We start from the raw sequence: 17,144 nt of genomic DNA on the forward strand, positions 1-17,144 counted from the left end.
TTGGAGAAAGATTCAGGTTGATGAAGTCATCTTAGCACAGAACTGAGAGGATAGAGAGGTGGTTAGTAATAGTCTGGGCCTGACTACAGGTTGGCTTCACCTAAAGCAAACAAGCAATTAAAGTGCAACCTGTGGATTTCTGGTGTGTTGACTTGGTTTTGGCACTGCAAGGGGGGAAAAAGGCTTAATGGGATGGGGGGAGGTTTGCTAAAATGACAGAGTAGCTATCAAATTTCGGCTGAAGTTAAACATGTAGCAGATTTTAAGGATTTCTGCTGAGTCAAGAACACATATAAAGTTTCAAGGGAAACTCAAAGAGACAGAATAAGTGAAATAAAACACTGGCAAAAGAAAAGTTGTTCTTCCTGTTCATCTCCACACTCAGAAATTGCCGTTCTTCCAACCCAAATGTAGCCACCTTCATCTCTGTAATAATAACTTCTCCATGAAATAAACTGGGGGGAGGGGCATTTCACACAATCTATATGTTCTGCATATCCTGCAATAAACAACCCTGCCTGTCAAGTTAATATACTCTATTACCTTCTCAGGATATAGTCATTTGTGGTTCTCTTATGGGGAAATAGTCCTCAGTTGCACATAAACCTTTATAAATTGCCTGTTGAGAGAAATAAATTAATATACTTTGGATGAAATAATTTCAGTTTCATGAGAAAATGACAGCTTAACTAAGTGAAAAACGATCTCCTCACACTTCTGACTGCCAAACATGCCTATAACTATACACTGATTAAAATATTCACCCAACATATTTTATTTTGAAACGCAGGTTTCTACACATTCAAACCCTAAATACCGGAACTTTAAATAATGTACGAGGTTTCCACAGCCATAGTTTGCATCTGCATATTTTAAAATGTTTCTTTTGGATCACATTTATATGCCTGGTGTGTTTTTCCATGGATTTCCTAGCTAATGGGTTTTGTCTGTGTGCACAACTGATTTAATAACTTTTGTTTATTGGAGATCATGAATAGCATGAATTATAACCGGCACACCACCATTATTCAAAATTCAGCAAAAGATCACAGTGAATTTAACCTTTGTGCTTTTGCAAACAGACTGTTATTAGCATGAGGAGGACTGGAAAGCATGATTATTTAAATAGCAGCTGCAATGTGTTCCCATCATTACAGGTGAAATTAAAAGGCAGGAGTTGCCAGAGGAAGACTACCAATCCAGATAATTGGTTCTTATATTCATTAAGAGACACTTTTGGGTGACCCCCCGCTTTGAAAAGGGAAGACACCAGGCTATAGGGTGGGCAAGATAGCATGCTGCTTACTCAGCAGTTCTTAGGGCTGACAATTTAAAGCCAGCATCCTCTCACCATCTTGACTTTGACAAGGAAGAACTACCCTCCCTCTCTTCAAGTATATGTTCATATTCCCATCCCCCTGCAAATCTGGAGAGTCCTCCAATGTTTGCTGAAAAGTCTATTTGGCCTCTGTGTGACCTCAATCCATGGATTTAGCTATCCACACCTAGAGGCTGCATGGAGCTAATAGCATATAGATGGACATGGTCAAATTAGACTGCTGTGTGACCCTGGGCTAGTCCTAATCCTGTTAGAGCTGTTCTACAGAACAGTTTATCTCAGAGCTCACTCACTCCCACCTACATCACAGAGTGTCTGTTGTGGGGAGACGAAGGGAAGATGATTATAAGCTGCTTTGAGACTCTTTCGGGGTATAAAAACCAAATTATCTTCTGTTTGCGCCCACCTTTTTGGGTGAGAGGGACTGAGCACGGAACTGGATGCAGAATAAACTGCCAATTTCCTCTGATTCTCCCTTCCCCACTCAGGGTCCCCTTTCCACCAAGAGTGGCATTTTGTGGCAATCCCTGGGAATAGGGAGGACAGGAAAGTTCCATTCTGCCACGGGAAAATTTCATCTGGATCTAATACATAGTTTGTGCCGCAAATTGTTGGCAGATACACTACATAAATTCCTAGAGAATAAATTTTAGTTACCCTGTTAAAAATTAAAATTTACTCCCCAGCAAAAGTCCTGAGACAATTATCTGACAAGTCCTCAAACCCCTCCCCCCCAAAAAAAGTGATGCTTTAAGTGACATCTAGAGACTACCTGGACAGTACCCCAAAAAATCCCTCCTCCTGACTTTTCTCTTACATTTATGTCTCTCACAATATCACACAGATTCAATTGAACAACAACTTTAACAAGAACCCCTAGGGAGGGCAGTTTGGTTCAGGACATGGAGGTGGGTGTCTGGGGGGGGGCAGTGGATATTGTTGGGTCGGTCAGCCTTAACCAAATGCCTGGTGGAGGAGCTCCTTTTTGCCGGCCTTGCAGAATTGTGGGAGTTAAACCCTGATTAACATTGAAACATCACCCATAAGCAGTGCTTTAACACCTAACCCTAAAACTACCATGCAAAGTTGAATTTTAGCTTCGATCTGAATGGTGCTGAAGTTCAAAACTGGCATGTTTGTAATGGTTAAACTCAACTAAAATTTATTAGGAACAAATTGAAATGCAGTCAAAGCTTGTCATGAACTTTGTCCAAAACTATCATCCCACGGAGTGCCATTTCCCTCTTCTTTTCTCCTGCAGATTATCTTGGAGGGAACCTGAGAGGTCTCTAATACCCGCTGCCATTTGAAGTGCTGAAGTCAGATTCCACATACCAGATTAGGGATGTCTGTTCCTGCAAAATTCCTGACATCAGGAGGGAATGATGGCTTTCCAGAAAAGACTCTTCTCTACCCAGTTTTAGATGGTGAATGTGGGTGTAGAGACACCATAGGACTTCAGGACAATAAGTTTCAGTTGTGCAGAAATCAACAGTGGACACACAACAGAATCCAAACTTTCAGAATGGCTCAGAAATTATGCAGGTTATTCCCAGGGGTTTTGGGAAATAAACATTCTTCTTACCATATCCACTTCTAAGCCAGGGGAGAGAACATATCACTAATCACTAGTCATTAGCCAGCAAAGTTGGAAAATATCCTCCTTAGTAAAGGTAACTAATGATGTCGGTAAACATCATTAGTGTATCTCAAGGGGGCTTTCAAAGTTCTGTTTGTATGCAAACCCTGAGGGAACCTAGGCTTTTTACAAAGCCATTCTCACCACTATGAACATGGGGCTAAGCCTCCCTTGCTATTCCAAGTGAGCTCTAGAGGGGCATATAATTGAAGGACCAACAGTAAACGGCTCAGATATGAAGATATAACCTAACCTAGGGCTTCCCAAAATAAATGCAAGGCCCCTCCTAGGGGGAGTAGAAGGATCCAGGGGGGCAGGGAGGAATTTTGGGGAAGTACTCTGACTTGTCTTATTATGGCTGTGTTTTCCTGGCAACAGATGCTCTAAGGTGGCTTGTCATTGCCTGCCTCTGAGTAGAAGTAATCCTGGACTTCTTTGGTGGTCTCCCATCCTAGGCAGCTTAGTCTGACTCTGAAAGTGATCTACAATCAACTAGCTATATGCATGAACCACGAAGCTGCTTTATTATGAAACAGATCATTAGTCTTTCAAGGTACTGACTATGCTGACTGGCAGCTGCTCTCCAGGTTCCTGGCTAGAGGTCTTTCACATCACTTGCTAATCGATCCTTTAATGAAGCTGCCAGGAATTGAACCTGGGATCTCCTACGTACCAAGCAGATGCTCTACCACTATGCCAGCTTCATGGATGCAGGAATTTGAACACAGATCTTCATGAAGTCAGGCTAACATTCTTCTCTATATATCATATCACCCTCGTTGTATTTCAAATATGCAGTTCAGGAATCTTCCATATTCATGGCAATATATGGCTGAGACTTACCCGGGCTGCCAATTGATGATGTGGTTGGTAGCTGGGACTGGCCCAGAGGCTGGTTAGTAACTGCACTGCATGCTGGCAGCACGCACAGCGGAGGAGGGGTGAAGCAGGGGCCACAACACTTATATAAGGCACCATGTGCATGGCTATGGCCTCTTCCACAGGAACCACTCCCCCCCAACCACCCTGTTATGTTATGAAAAAGTCCCCAGTCTTGTGGCCTCCATTAGAGGCAGCACGTAGATGAGTAGGGTGGACCCAGCTGGGGAGGCAAGGGGCTCATTGGCCAAGTGGACTGCCAAATGAGGGTGGTGCCCTTTGGCCTTCCCACCCAGGGCACTTCCCTTAATGGATGATTCCAGCTGCCAAGGGAATCTATGTTCTCAGCTGGGAACCAGATTATTCTCCCTAGGGCACTGCTGAAGTCTAGGAGTATGCAGTTGGCTGACTGCTAGGTAAGCCTTTCTTCTTATGCAGTACCAAGCCTCCCATGGGAGGCAATGAAGCTGTGGCCATAATGATTGGTGTGTTACCTCTTCTTCCAGCCGACAATACCTGCCTGCTAGTATGTCACTGACCATTGCACTGGAGCCAAACTGTAGTGTTTACTTTTCACTGTGAACTGTGAGACTCTGCACACTGGAAGCAATTCAGTCTTCCTTTCAACATGGTTTCTGGAGTGGTCTTCTAAGAAAACAATGGGATCCTTCCACAGACATGTTTATATGATATTATCCTTTGATATTTTGCTTGTAACATGAAGAAACCAGCAAACTGTTGAAAACATAAATACACATATTTCACATTCTATTATCATACGACCTTCCAGTGACCAAACTATCCAGGTACAAGTTCAGAATTGCCAATGTGACTCATGGCTACTGTAGTAACCACAAAGGCAAGCTGTTTCATTTTTCATTGCTCCCGTTAACTTTGTTAAATAAAGCAAAGCTATGGGGAGGGGAAATCAAAAAGTGGCTCACATCCATTTTGCTCATGCCAATAAACCCACTTTGCTCCATTGTTGCATGCAAATTCAGCGGAGGACACAAACTGCAAGCCACATCTGAGTGCTACACAAATTGACAGATGTTTCGATTAGCCATTTAAGTTACATCTCAAGCAAAATTTCACTGAACAATGCAATAAACTGACTATTGTCAAAGGCCCACAAAGGCTCTCAACTGTCTAGGGCTGGTCAAAGAACGCTGGAGAATATTACAGCCCCTGAGGATACAGAAGTTGTCTGGGCCCTGCTCTAATCCAAAGCAACACAGTCCTGTTGCTATTTCTGCACAAAATTAACAGTCCTTTTATGCTCCAAGTATAAAAGTGTTTGTCAACAACCTACTACAAAGAGTTTCACACGCCACTAGAAACACTTCACATACAAAATATCATGTCCAACTTCAAAACTACAGAAAGCCTTTTGCAGTTACTGAGGCCTTCACTTCCCACTTTGAACATTTATTTTTAGATGTACAGAATACATTTCTGAAATAACCATGGTATGGTTTTAATGGGTTTATGTATAGAATCAAAACGTTGGGAAGCAGATGGAATACATTTTGCAGAAGTTTTGCTTCTACTATTTAACACGCAGTCTTAAAGAGTTTCTTTGGATACTGCCAAATCAATACCGTTTGACATATTTTATCACTTCCAACCCACCTGAGAAATAGAACTCTATGGGAAGTAGCTTTTATTGTCCCCACTGGTTCACTGACCTTAGCTGAGAGTCAGAACACAGTAGGCATTTAATTCTGCAAGCTATTATGGCCTTGAACTGTTACAGTAAGAGGTAATGAAAACATAATAAAAATGGCCTTTCCTTCAAACCATAGGCTGGACCTTCCGTTTATTAACTTGTCAGTTATCTTGCACTACCTTCCATATTTTATTTATTAAATTGCTTCTGTCCTGCCTCTCACCACAGAATGGTCCAAGACAGCTCCCAATAAAACAAACCACAAAGTATATAAAAATAGAAAACTGCAATGCCAGACAAACAAAACTAGTCAAATATAAATACCTATAGATCGAGACAACTCATCTGCCGTATTCAGCCACAGCCACAGAGAACCAGTTTAAATAATACAGTCTTATAGGCTTTTCTGTCAGCAGGCTGGGCTATATATTTGTTGTCTCCTCCAACAAAGGTTGGATGGAGCTACCAAAGGGGGGGGAACATGAGCAGAAGAACTGGCAAGCAAGTATTGTTTAGAGGAAAAAAGTTTAGGCACTGGTTCATACCTTAAAAAGTACTTATACTGAGTTTTCGTTATTGTGCAAATACATTCAGTCATTTAAAAGTGATTCAACCTGAATAGCAGCCCTTCTGAAGGATCCTGTTTCTACTTTTACAGTCTACAGATGTTCTACATTACAGGTGGCCAAACTGTGGTTCTCCAGATGTCCATAGTAATTGTAGTCCATGGGCATCTGAAAAGTCACAGTTTGGCTACCCCAATTATTTAAATAGTAGCACAAGCTGCATCACATCAGCAAAAGACATGTGCGTTCTCAAAATAGTGGTAGAAAGAATGTCCCTCCCTCGGTCTCGCCCCGAGCTTCTGGAGACACGATCGCCATTTTTTTCCTTAAACCAGCGAAAGCAAAGAATAAACGAGGCTTCTCCAGCTGAAGTCCCTCCACAGAAGTACTTATCAGTAAAACAAAGCTACCTTCTGCAATTGTCTTTAAAGTTTCTGAGCACAATACAGCCCCCCTGTTTGACACTGCCTGTAATTTTGGCCACAAATCGCACCCATGGGGGGGATTTTTTTTTTTACTTGAAGAGCATGGAAACAATTAAGCTCCAGCTCCTATGCCAGCAAAAAAGGTTTTTCTGAGACAATGATTGAACAAATATTCATTGCAATTGGTGTGTTTGGGTTTTAAAAAACAGTTTTTAAAGGGAAAGGGACTTTTTGGGAGCACAAACACAACAGTTCATTGGCTGTTCTGTTTGATTGATGGCCAGGGGCGGGAAGAAGCACGGAAATATATCGCTTCCTTTGTTGCTATTCCAAAGAGACCGGAAACCTGTGGGGAATGAATAGACCGCTACTGGGACTTCAATATTCCACTAGAATTGAAGGTAACAAAATTCCACATTTCTGCAAACTGCAAACATTTAGCAACATTGGTCATTGTGCGGAATGGCCCTGAGATTTCTGCTGGCAACTAATCCATAAAGTGTCTGGAAAACTAGAGCAGATATTTGGCAGTGGAAATGTGGGTGTGAAGTATAATACCTGCTCATCCAGCTAGTTACCAACTCCCAATTCAGCCCAAATTGGAAGCAGAAGTCTATGGAGAGAAGCAGGATCCCAGCCCAGTTAGAAAGAAGAAATCTGGTGCATTTTTTCAGACTAGTTTGTGTGAGAAAGTGTTACAGACGACAGTAATAAACTGGCATTTCTAGGAAGGAAAAGTGGAGGTACTAGGAAAGAGTGTCCACTTTATAGAAGCTAGAGGAATTCAGGAGAAATGTTAACAATATATTGTAAACCGCCCTGAGCCAGCATTGCTGGGAGGGGTGGTAATATAAATCCAAATAAAAAGAAAAACAGACATATTTTTAGATAAACAAAGTAATAAAACCTCAGCTTAAAAGAAATCTCAACCTATGAACATCTCAAAGCCTGGAACTAAAAACTTCTAAATTGCAAAATATCTACTTTTTATAGGAAAAAAACCCGATTCTGCAACCTAACTTCATTGGTTTTCTGTTCTTGGCTAATTTCTCACACCTGTGCTTCCTCTTCTGCTCATCCAGCATTCTCTGACTACTCTGACTTGTTCTTCCCACTGAATTCAGTTCTCCTATCCTCTTCCCTCCCAGCAGCCGGCTCAAGAGTCAGCCTTCCATCCTTCCGAGGTCGGTAAAATGAGTACCCAGCTTGCTGGGGGGTAAACAGTAATGACTGGGGAAGGCACTTCACTCCCTCCACCCAACTATTTTTCTTGGATCCTTGAGAACACTGTGAGTGTTTCCGCACAAGGACCAATGTTGCCAATTGGTCCCACAAAGCAGAAACGCTATTTTTAAAAGTGCAATCTCGGCGTTACGCATACCTGCTCTTTTAGTGGAATTCAGTAGCGTTTCATTCATTTCCCACAGGTTTCCGGTTTTGCAAAAATCGCTAGACAGGAAGCGATTTTTCCTGCGCTTTATCCCACTCCTGGCCGTCAGTCACACAAACAGCCAATGGGTGGTTGTTATCATGCTCCGGGAAAGCCCCTTTCCCTTTAAGAAAAGTTTTTTAAAAAACACACACATGTTGCAACGAATATGCCTTGATTCTTCTTAACGAACAGACCCATCTAGCTGGCAGCTGGTGTGTGAGCTGGCGAGTCATCGTTACCATGCTCCCCCGAGTGAAAAAAAATCCCCCCCCTGCACAGGCACGATTTTTGGCTGAAAATAAAGGGAACTTGCAAACGGGGCTGTGTTGTGCTTGAGGACTTAGGGGAGCTTTAAAGCACTTCTGTGGAGGGACTGTAGCTGGAGAAGCCTCGCTGGGTGAATGAAGGCTTGCCGGTTCATTGCTTTCTGCTCACTCTGAGAAAAAAAAAAGGTGATCGCTTCGCCGGAAGTTCGAAGGAGAGAGCCAGGGGGAGGGACTTTGCTGGAACTGCAACAATGGGAACGCACAGGTCTTTTTCGCTAGTGTTGCAGACTGTTTGCAAGAGTGTAGCGCTTTTCGGAGGGTGAATCCACTTTTCCCGATTTCCCTTTAAGCGCTACAACAAATCGCTTTTTGCGAGACTGTTTCAGGAGTGTGGCAGATTGTGTGCGATGTCTTGCAGAACTGCAAATTAGTAGCGTTTACAATTTGCAAGCCTTCTGCTACTTTGAAGTCGTGCGGAATGGACCTGTGTATACACCCACAGGGGGATTCGTTTTGGCCTATTCTGTTCTATATTCCGGTGAGTTTTGTGAGAAACATCTGGATACTGTAATTACTACCACTAACACTTTGTGTTTTAAACAGTAATGTCTATTATTATTCTCTCTCCTTATCTTGTTACTTGACAGTCTCCCTCATGCTTTCAAAGTATTGTTCCAATAATGATCCTGCATTTACATGAATTTATGACCCCTAAACCAAGGCTAAGGTGCATGTGAAAGGTAACCCACTTTCTTAGGTAACCAAGTGATACTAGTAACCTTCCATGGCCCTTGGACTAAGATTCCCATTCAAGTCACGGTTCCACAAAGATAAAAGCTACAATAGACTGAAGGACTGAATAGCTCAGAACATCTAAATATCCTTCCTGACCTGTATGTTAACTACTGGTTGCAGTATGAGGCCATAGATCAGTCAATTTTATCAGCATGACAGAAGAATACAAGGTGATCAGTAAAAGAATATCTGTTTATTATGATTTTCAGGGTCACAATGGATTATGGTCTCACTTACCATCAACAGAAACGACAGAAAGCCTCTGGGAAGCAGAATTCTTTTAAACAGTAACATAATTTTTAGGAGACTAAAATGCAACCGACATGACTCTAAGTGAGGCATATCCTGAACTTGCTTGAATGACAGTTCTTCTGTATAGGCAGCAGTTCCATGTGTAGCTGGCACTAGTTTAGAAGTTAACCTCTACAAAGACTACAATTTTTGTCTTTTATCTTGATTCTATTCACAGAAACAAGTAAAGCTTGAATAAAAGCGTCAAAGAAAGCAGAATTGGAGCCTGGAGTTACAGGAAATAAAACTGGTACAGCGCTAAGGAAGTAGTGTTTGAAAACGCTGGCAGAAGCCATCATTAAAGACTTGTGCACCTATTTAAGTGAACCTCTTTGCTTCATAGAATTCATTTGAACACCTAATCTGATGTTCCTCCACCGGAGCCTTTATCTTCCAAAGTGCTTTGTGGAAATGATGGAACCGTCTAAGGATGAGGGATAAACACCCAGCATGTGAGATATGCTTCCAGATCTAGGCACTGAGTATTTTGTGAAGCTGAGGGAACCTGAGTTTACAGGCCAGTTCACTAAATGGCCCCTATGAAAGTTTCCATTATGCCTATGGAAGTTTTAATATGAGGGTGCCCACATTCCCGTTTTTTCCTTCTGTTCTCTACTTTACAGGAGATGTGAACTGCCTTGTATAGTTAAGATGTATCACCCAGCTCTGATTCATCCTGGAGATACATTCAGATTATGATCTTTTATTTCTGTATGAAGATGAAGACAGTCTATGGCAAACAGGACACCAAGTATGATCATTCCTATCCAATTTATGAAAATTATGGATATACTAAAGAAGCAAGACATGGAATGAAAAAATGAGAGGCAGTTAACCAACGCACTTTAGTAATTAATTATTGTCACAAAGAATGAATAACACTTTGATATGTTAGTCCACTATTGAACAGAGAACATTTTCCAGCACACACACATATGTGGTTGGCGGATTGCACTTTTCTTGAATTGTGGCCAGTGCAAACATTTACTTCATGCATTTATCTTCATTACAGGTTCAGTGTTTGAAGTTGAAATCTAAAAATAAAGTCACAGGCCATCCAATTGCTAGTCGAAATTTTGCTTAGTTTCTTCAATCAGGAAAGAAGATTTATTTCTATGCAGAGACAAACTTCAAGATATACTTTTTTAACAAGTCCACATCTGGGTTCTCCAGGCCCAAATCACTTTCCCTGCCGTCACACAACACCTGTGAGAAATATTGTTTTACAATCATAGTAGTGGCCCATTTTGGTTCAGGACCTAAAACTGAGAGTAGGAGAAATCGAGATCCTGCCTTTTCCACTTGCCCTTTTCTGTAGCCAAAAGAGCCCCACTGGAGGGTTATTTCAATAACTTTGGAGCTGCCTGTGGAGTATTTCAGGGAACTTGGACCTGACAATTAAAAAAAAAAGTACTGCATAGTTTGCACACAGAGCAGGCTTTCTCAACCAGGGATTCGTGATGGCCCTGGACGGGGTTCCCGATTGGGTGAGAGTTAGTTGTATATATATATTTAAAATTTGTTAAACGCTTATCAGGTGACATGACCATATATTGTCATATGGACCTGCCTCCGCCTTCCAAAATAGCCAATGATGGGCCTGATGGGGATGGGAGAGGAGGGGCTCCAGGTGGGCATGTACACAGCTATACTTTCCAACCATATTCTGCACAAGTGTTCCACTTATGGGGTTTCTTGATGTCTGAAGAATTTTGCAGGGGTTTCTCAAGGATAAAAATATTGAGAAAGGCTACCACAGAGAAAACTGAAAGCAGAGTTAAATGTTACAAGAAACCGGAGACTGCGGCTGAAAAATAGCAGTACTCCCAAATTAACCCCCCTCTCTTTTTATAATCTCCCACTTTATATTCCCACAGCACACCCTCAGACTTTTGTAATAATTGTATCTTACTGTTGGTGCTATAAGTGAACAAAGAGCTTCCGTTTTCAGTCTTATTATCTATAGTAACCAATAACCAATATGTATAGTTCATAATCTACAATGCTGGATTTTTTTTAATGTAAGGAATCAAATGCATTTAAATCATATTATTACAGAATATTAGTAGAAACGAATAACCCACACAAGATATAGTCCAACATGAATGATTACTGGTGGTTTATTAATTCCAGCCCCTAAATGCAGAATTGAAAATTTGACAGAACCCTTCATTACAAAACGGTTGCTATAGTTCAAGCAGGTGTAAAGGGGAGAGGGAAAAAAGGAGAGGAATATCAATTTACTAGGAGTGAGTTACTAGGAAATTGGTCTATAGAACATCTTCCGTGCTTCACAGAAGCTGTCTGTTAAATGTCAACTTTAACTTTGTCTATTACAAAATGGAATATCAAAGGTGTGGAAGAGTAAGTCAAGCTCTAAAAGCACTACTTCTGCTCCTGATCTGATCCAAATTAGAAATGTCTGCTGCATTTAAAACAACTGTCCTGAACATTCAGCAATTTAGGAACAAAAAGAGTCAAGGAATTCTTGCATAGTAGATCCAATGCAGCATTTCTGTGAGCACAAGGAGTCCCACAGCTCTCCCATTTCCACAGCTGTTCCCAAAGCCCACTGAAATCCTGTGACTGAGGGAGCGGGGATATCTAGGACCTGTTACTATCTAGAATGTTTACTTAATAGGATCTTTATTTCCTGCCTTTCTTCCATCATGGAACTTCATACACAATTTGGCCAGTGCAGAAGCTACCTCACTTTACCAAGTCTAGTGGCTTATATGCTTCCTACAGTATGTTGACTGGGGCCATGTATGTGATCCTATGGAACACATTGTTCTTGTTTGCTGAGCAAAGAGAAAACCATTTCTCTTTACAACTCTTTTCTTTCAAATCTGGTAATTATATAGGTTGATAGACTGCATAACGGTTTATGGTGGCTGCTGGCAACTCTAGCGATGCAATCTTAAATAGAGTTCCACCCTTCTAAATTTCCACGGAGCTAAATGTCTTAATGCATCCTGATTACAGTGGCACAGCCTGACACAGAGATCCACCACACCCCATGTTCCACAGATCAGAGAAATGGTTTCAAATCTAGTATGTGTACAGAGAGTGGGGAGAGAAAATCAAATTAAAAAAAAAACTTGTGAAACAAGTAGCAGCTTTGGAAGGTACACAAATATACTGTGACGTTTTTGGGACTGGTGCTACTGTATGATCCATTATGCACGGGCCAGAATGCCCACACTGGCAGTGGCAGGGCATTGGAGAAAATCCCCTATTATGCAAGCCCCCGCCACCAGTGTGGGCATGGCCCGGCCCAGGGCCATGGAAGACTCGTGTTATGGAAATGCGGGAACTTCCGCAGCTTCCTGACACTGCAGGTGCCTTCAGGGGCTGGGGCGGGCCGGTGCTGTGCATAATTGCTAGCGCCGGGCCTTTTGGCCCGGCCGGCCCCAACCTATGGTATCCCTGTAGGGACACTGCACGCCCCTGCGGGCTCTGCAGAGCCGCAGAGCTGTCCGGGGCATCCCCCTGCCCCCGCCATAACGTGTGGAGGGGACCCAGCCCCACTGCCCCAGCCCCTCCCCACCTCCACCCCGGCCGCTGCCACTTACCCTGCTGGCCCCGCCACAAAGTGTGTGCGCACACGCTCTGCCAGGGCAGCCCCGCATGCCCCGCCCCCGTGCATTCACATAGAATGGCGGGGCATCCTGTCCCACTACAATGGCAAGACAGCAGCCCGACATAGTGACCGCCGTGCATAAAGGGTCTATGAGTAGCATTGCCTTTTTGGAAACAGGGAAGCTTGGTCCTCTTCTGCTCACCTCCAAGGTCTGGTATTCATTCTTCTCAAAAAAATGTGACCATGTGTTCTGAATCTTCCTATTGAGGGAAGTAGAATGCATGTCTAGGTACCCTACTGACATAATTAAACTTTTCTTTGAGAGTGTTTGAAAGCCATCCTATTATTATGCAATACATTTGAAAGCCATCCTATTATTATGCAATACATTATGCAATTCAGATGTCACATGGATATCAACATCTAGCCTACCCCCCACTCTGGGCCAGTAAATCTGTTGTGAGAAAATAAGAATACTGTACAAATGGTGGATTCAAATGAGTAGCTGTGTTGGTCTGAAGTAGCACAATAAAGATTTATTCAAGGCATGAGCTTTCGAGTGCAAGCATTCTTCTGAGGAAGAGTCTAGGGAAGAGTGCTTGCATTTGAAAGCTCACCCCTTGAATGTATATTTGTTGGTCTTAAAAGTACTACTGGGCTCTGATTTTATTGTACAAATGGTGATCCAACTAAAATTCATAGTCACTGCATCATCAACAGTATAATATCTATCTACATCTCACCAGTTTTGAGCCACCAAGCAAATTGGAAACAAAGAGCCATTATATTAAGCCACTTAAATTGTGGCTTGAAAGATTTGACTGGAACAGAATGCTGTGATCTGCCTAATGATGAAGAGACAGATTGAAAACAATAGGCTTCCTCCACCTGGGGTGTGGACTGAGGGCCATTTCTAAGACTGTGAGAGTGCTAGTTGCTCAGAACACCCAAAAGAAGACAGAGGAGTAAGGCAATGCAGCAAACCTGAAGTATAGGGGAAGAGATGTTAGAATAAACAATCTATAATGAGTGCAATTCAAAAGCCTATAAAGAATATTCTTCAAGGGGCATAAGAGATGTGTAGTAAGCACAGTTAGACTAGGACCATTTCCACATGGAGGTGTAAAACATGTACCACATCCTGCTTGCAATGTATGATACAAAACCACATGTTTGCATGGTTTCTAATGAGAGACTGCTCCCATGTTATCCCAGCACCTTGTTGCGGCTTTTCCCTTTCCAATGAGGTGGCAGAGAAGCAGGAAGTATGGACAACCCACACTTCTCCCCCCACTCCTTGGGTTGCCAATCAACGTGATCCAACAATCCTTTCACAGCGGTTGTTTGGGGGACTCAGACTTACATTTTCCCCGCGTCTTGAAATTAATGCTTTTTTAAAACACTTCCACGTCGCTATTGAGAAATGCCACAACAATAAAGCATTTTAAAAACAAAACTTTCACTTCTGTATTACTACTGGATCATGCAACAGCAACAAAACATTTCCTTAGATTCCTTTTTGGGATACTTTGTATAATGGTCTCGATGTTTGGGTAGATTTGGGATAGGTTCACCATGGTAACTCGACCCCGATGGTTGTGTGTTCATAATAAAGATTTAAAACACAGAGCACGGATGCCAAGTGAATAGGGAGAGAGCTGCTTCATCACACACACACCCTTATTTCCCCGTTCATACCCCACCACCAGAAAACACAAATATGAATGTGATTTAGCTGTCCGATCCCAATATTACTATACGCAATGAAGAGAACATTTTATTTTTTACTGAGGGCATGTCACTTTGTGGTCTCGTAGCAATGCAGACCATGTCATCTTTTTTCAAAAAAATTCAGTCCAGAAATGGAGAGAGGAGGGTGGGTACGAGGGTTGGCAAAATGCTACCAAGACTGTCGTGCGTTACTCCCTTTAAATGGGCTTGCCCCTGTTTGTGCCCCAATTTGCAGCATGACAAGAAAGGGAAATTGTTTTTGTTTTTTGTTTTTTAGATTTCCCTCATTGTGGAGCAAACTGGATGGAAACTCATACCAACTCCTGCACAGCCACAGGTTGCTGCCAACGTCATGTAGAAATAGCACTAAACCCCATGAGCAATGAGAGGCTGTGCAGGGACAATTCCCATGTGGAAATGGTCTAGGAACTTCCTGATATCTTTCAAACGATCTCCTCCCATGTCCTTATTGGCTCAGTTGGAGACATCCTGCTCCTTTGAACACAATTCCTCCCTACTTGCCTCCAGAACAAACAGAATGGATGCAAAACAAGAATTATACAGTTAGTTAGGACTCTCTTCTCTCCTCTTTCTATACAAAGTTTGTTTCTCTTCACAATAAAACTATTTTCTTAAGCATCCTTGTGCTTCGCCCCTCTCTTGTATATTAAACTGCCAACGAAGAAATGTTTCACAAGGAGGAAGTGAGAGGGATTTGGAAAGGGCTGGGAAACCAAGAAACTGACTAATCCATTTGGGGTTTCGTGTCTCATTCTCGATTTAAATTGAATGAGCCCTGTCTTGTCACGTCAATGAGAGGTGCTGATGATCTGGTAGCCCATAAACTGGGGGAAAATAAGTCTCTACTTGCCAAAACTGCTGTACTGAATTATATCCCAGTATTCTTGAGCAACAATTTGTAAAATACAGGTAGGAAAATCAAGGCTCTCTTGCTTCATTCCATGATGGCAGGTGCTAAAACATATGGAAGGTGCATATAAGAACCAACTCTTCTTCTTCTAAAATGAACCCAGGAATTATGACTTCCACATTTAAGTTACAATGAAGAGAGGCCTTGAGATTTCAGGTACATTATACCATGAACATGCAAAACAATTGAGCAATCCCTGGGGACTCCCTGGGGTTTGGAGACTCCCTATGAGGTGGTGCGTATACGAGCGCAGCTTACCCAGCTGGGAGGCCAGGGGCTCATTTACCAGGTGGCCTGGGGGCAGTCAAATAAGGTTGGTCTGCATAGGTGACTTCCCTTAGTGGCAGACTTCTGTAGGCAAGAGGATCTGCTCTCCTGGCTGGGAACAGTGCAGGTCCCCAAAGCATCTCTGGACTCCATGGGTGGTTGGTGCAGTCTGCTGACTGCTAGGTCAGGCTCCCTCTCCCATGTTGTGCCAACCTTCCTGTGGAAATGTCATAAAGCTGTGGCCTTGTTTATCCCAACATTGATGTCACGTCTTATTCTAGCACATAATGCTGTCCTGCAAGTCAATGCAGAAACAAGTTTACAGCTGACATGATCATACCAAGGAAAAGGAAATCAGCCCTGCTTCCAAGTCTCTCATACTGGCTAATGGAAGCACATACTCATTCAACGAACAACATGCAAGGGGGCAAGCCTTTGGGGATACTAGCTTTTTGGGTGCCTGCTGATTATAGAAACTAATGAGGTATTGGAAATGGCAGCAGTAAAGGAAACAAAAAGAAATAAGTTCCGATAGCCAGGGACTGGCAGCAGCTCTTATTGTTAGAAACAAAAGTCTCTAGTTTTCATACATGGTGCTACCATCATTAGTATCTTAAAGTGATGCACAAACACTGGAAGTTCATATAATGAGAGCAAAAGAGGGGAGAAAAACCATCATTTTCTACTAGTTTGCAGCTCTAGGAACAACCGTGTATATCACAGCCTTATAGAATAGCCAAGCTAGTCCTGTTTGCTACAGTATCTTGCTGTTTCAAAGCAATTTCTTGGATTTCCTCCTAGCAACTGGCTTTGTGTATGAAACTGATAGTCCCCCCTCCTGTTCTTCTGTGAGTTTTAAGAAGACTGTTGTTGGCTTTTGTCAACCTCTCAGAAAGCACCTTTTTAAAAGTAACACGTTACCTGGCAACTCCAATAAAGCCTCCTTCATTTCCCTGGCTCAGCATTATCCCTCCACATGCCTCACATCAGGTGGATCATTCACGCCATCAGATCTCTCAGTGATCCCTACAGCTGAGCATGTAAACTAACTACCAACTACAGTTGCCAGTAGGGGTGTGTGATTTGTTCCAAATTCCGAAGTGGCCCCGATTCAGAGACCGATTGCGGCTAGTTGTTCCGAACCATACTACCCAACAAAAAAATGAAGCCGGAACAGCCTGCTTTGGACCGCTTTGAAGCGCTTCAGCAGTGGACATTTAACATTTAAATGCCACTTACCTTTCCTTCCTGGGTCTCGGGAAGTCAAAGGCGCCATTAGCTTTAATGGAAATGTTGGCTTTTATGCCTTTCATGGGGCCTGGGGGTGGTTA

General features: G+C 42.6%; 1 protein-coding gene across 8 annotated transcripts in view; it reads right to left on the reverse strand.

The window, feature by feature from the left end:
- SGCZ (sarcoglycan zeta) overlaps nucleotides 1-17,144 on the reverse strand; it is a 629,523-nt gene that overhangs the window by 268,795 nt on the left and 343,584 nt on the right. Inside the window, exon 3 of one of the 8 annotated variants that reach the window (XM_077302075.1) lies at nucleotides 544-619. The exons of the other annotated variants lie outside the window; for them this stretch is intronic. The gene's annotated coding sequence lies outside the window, so the exon portion shown is untranslated. The remainder of the gene's footprint in view (nucleotides 1-543; nucleotides 620-17,144) is intronic. 8 annotated transcript variants of the gene reach the window in all.

The sequence above is a fragment of the Paroedura picta genome, chromosome 10 (assembly GCF_049243985.1).
Source record: "Paroedura picta isolate Pp20150507F chromosome 10, Ppicta_v3.0, whole genome shotgun sequence".
Taxonomy (NCBI): Eukaryota; Metazoa; Chordata; class Lepidosauria; order Squamata; family Gekkonidae; genus Paroedura; species Paroedura picta.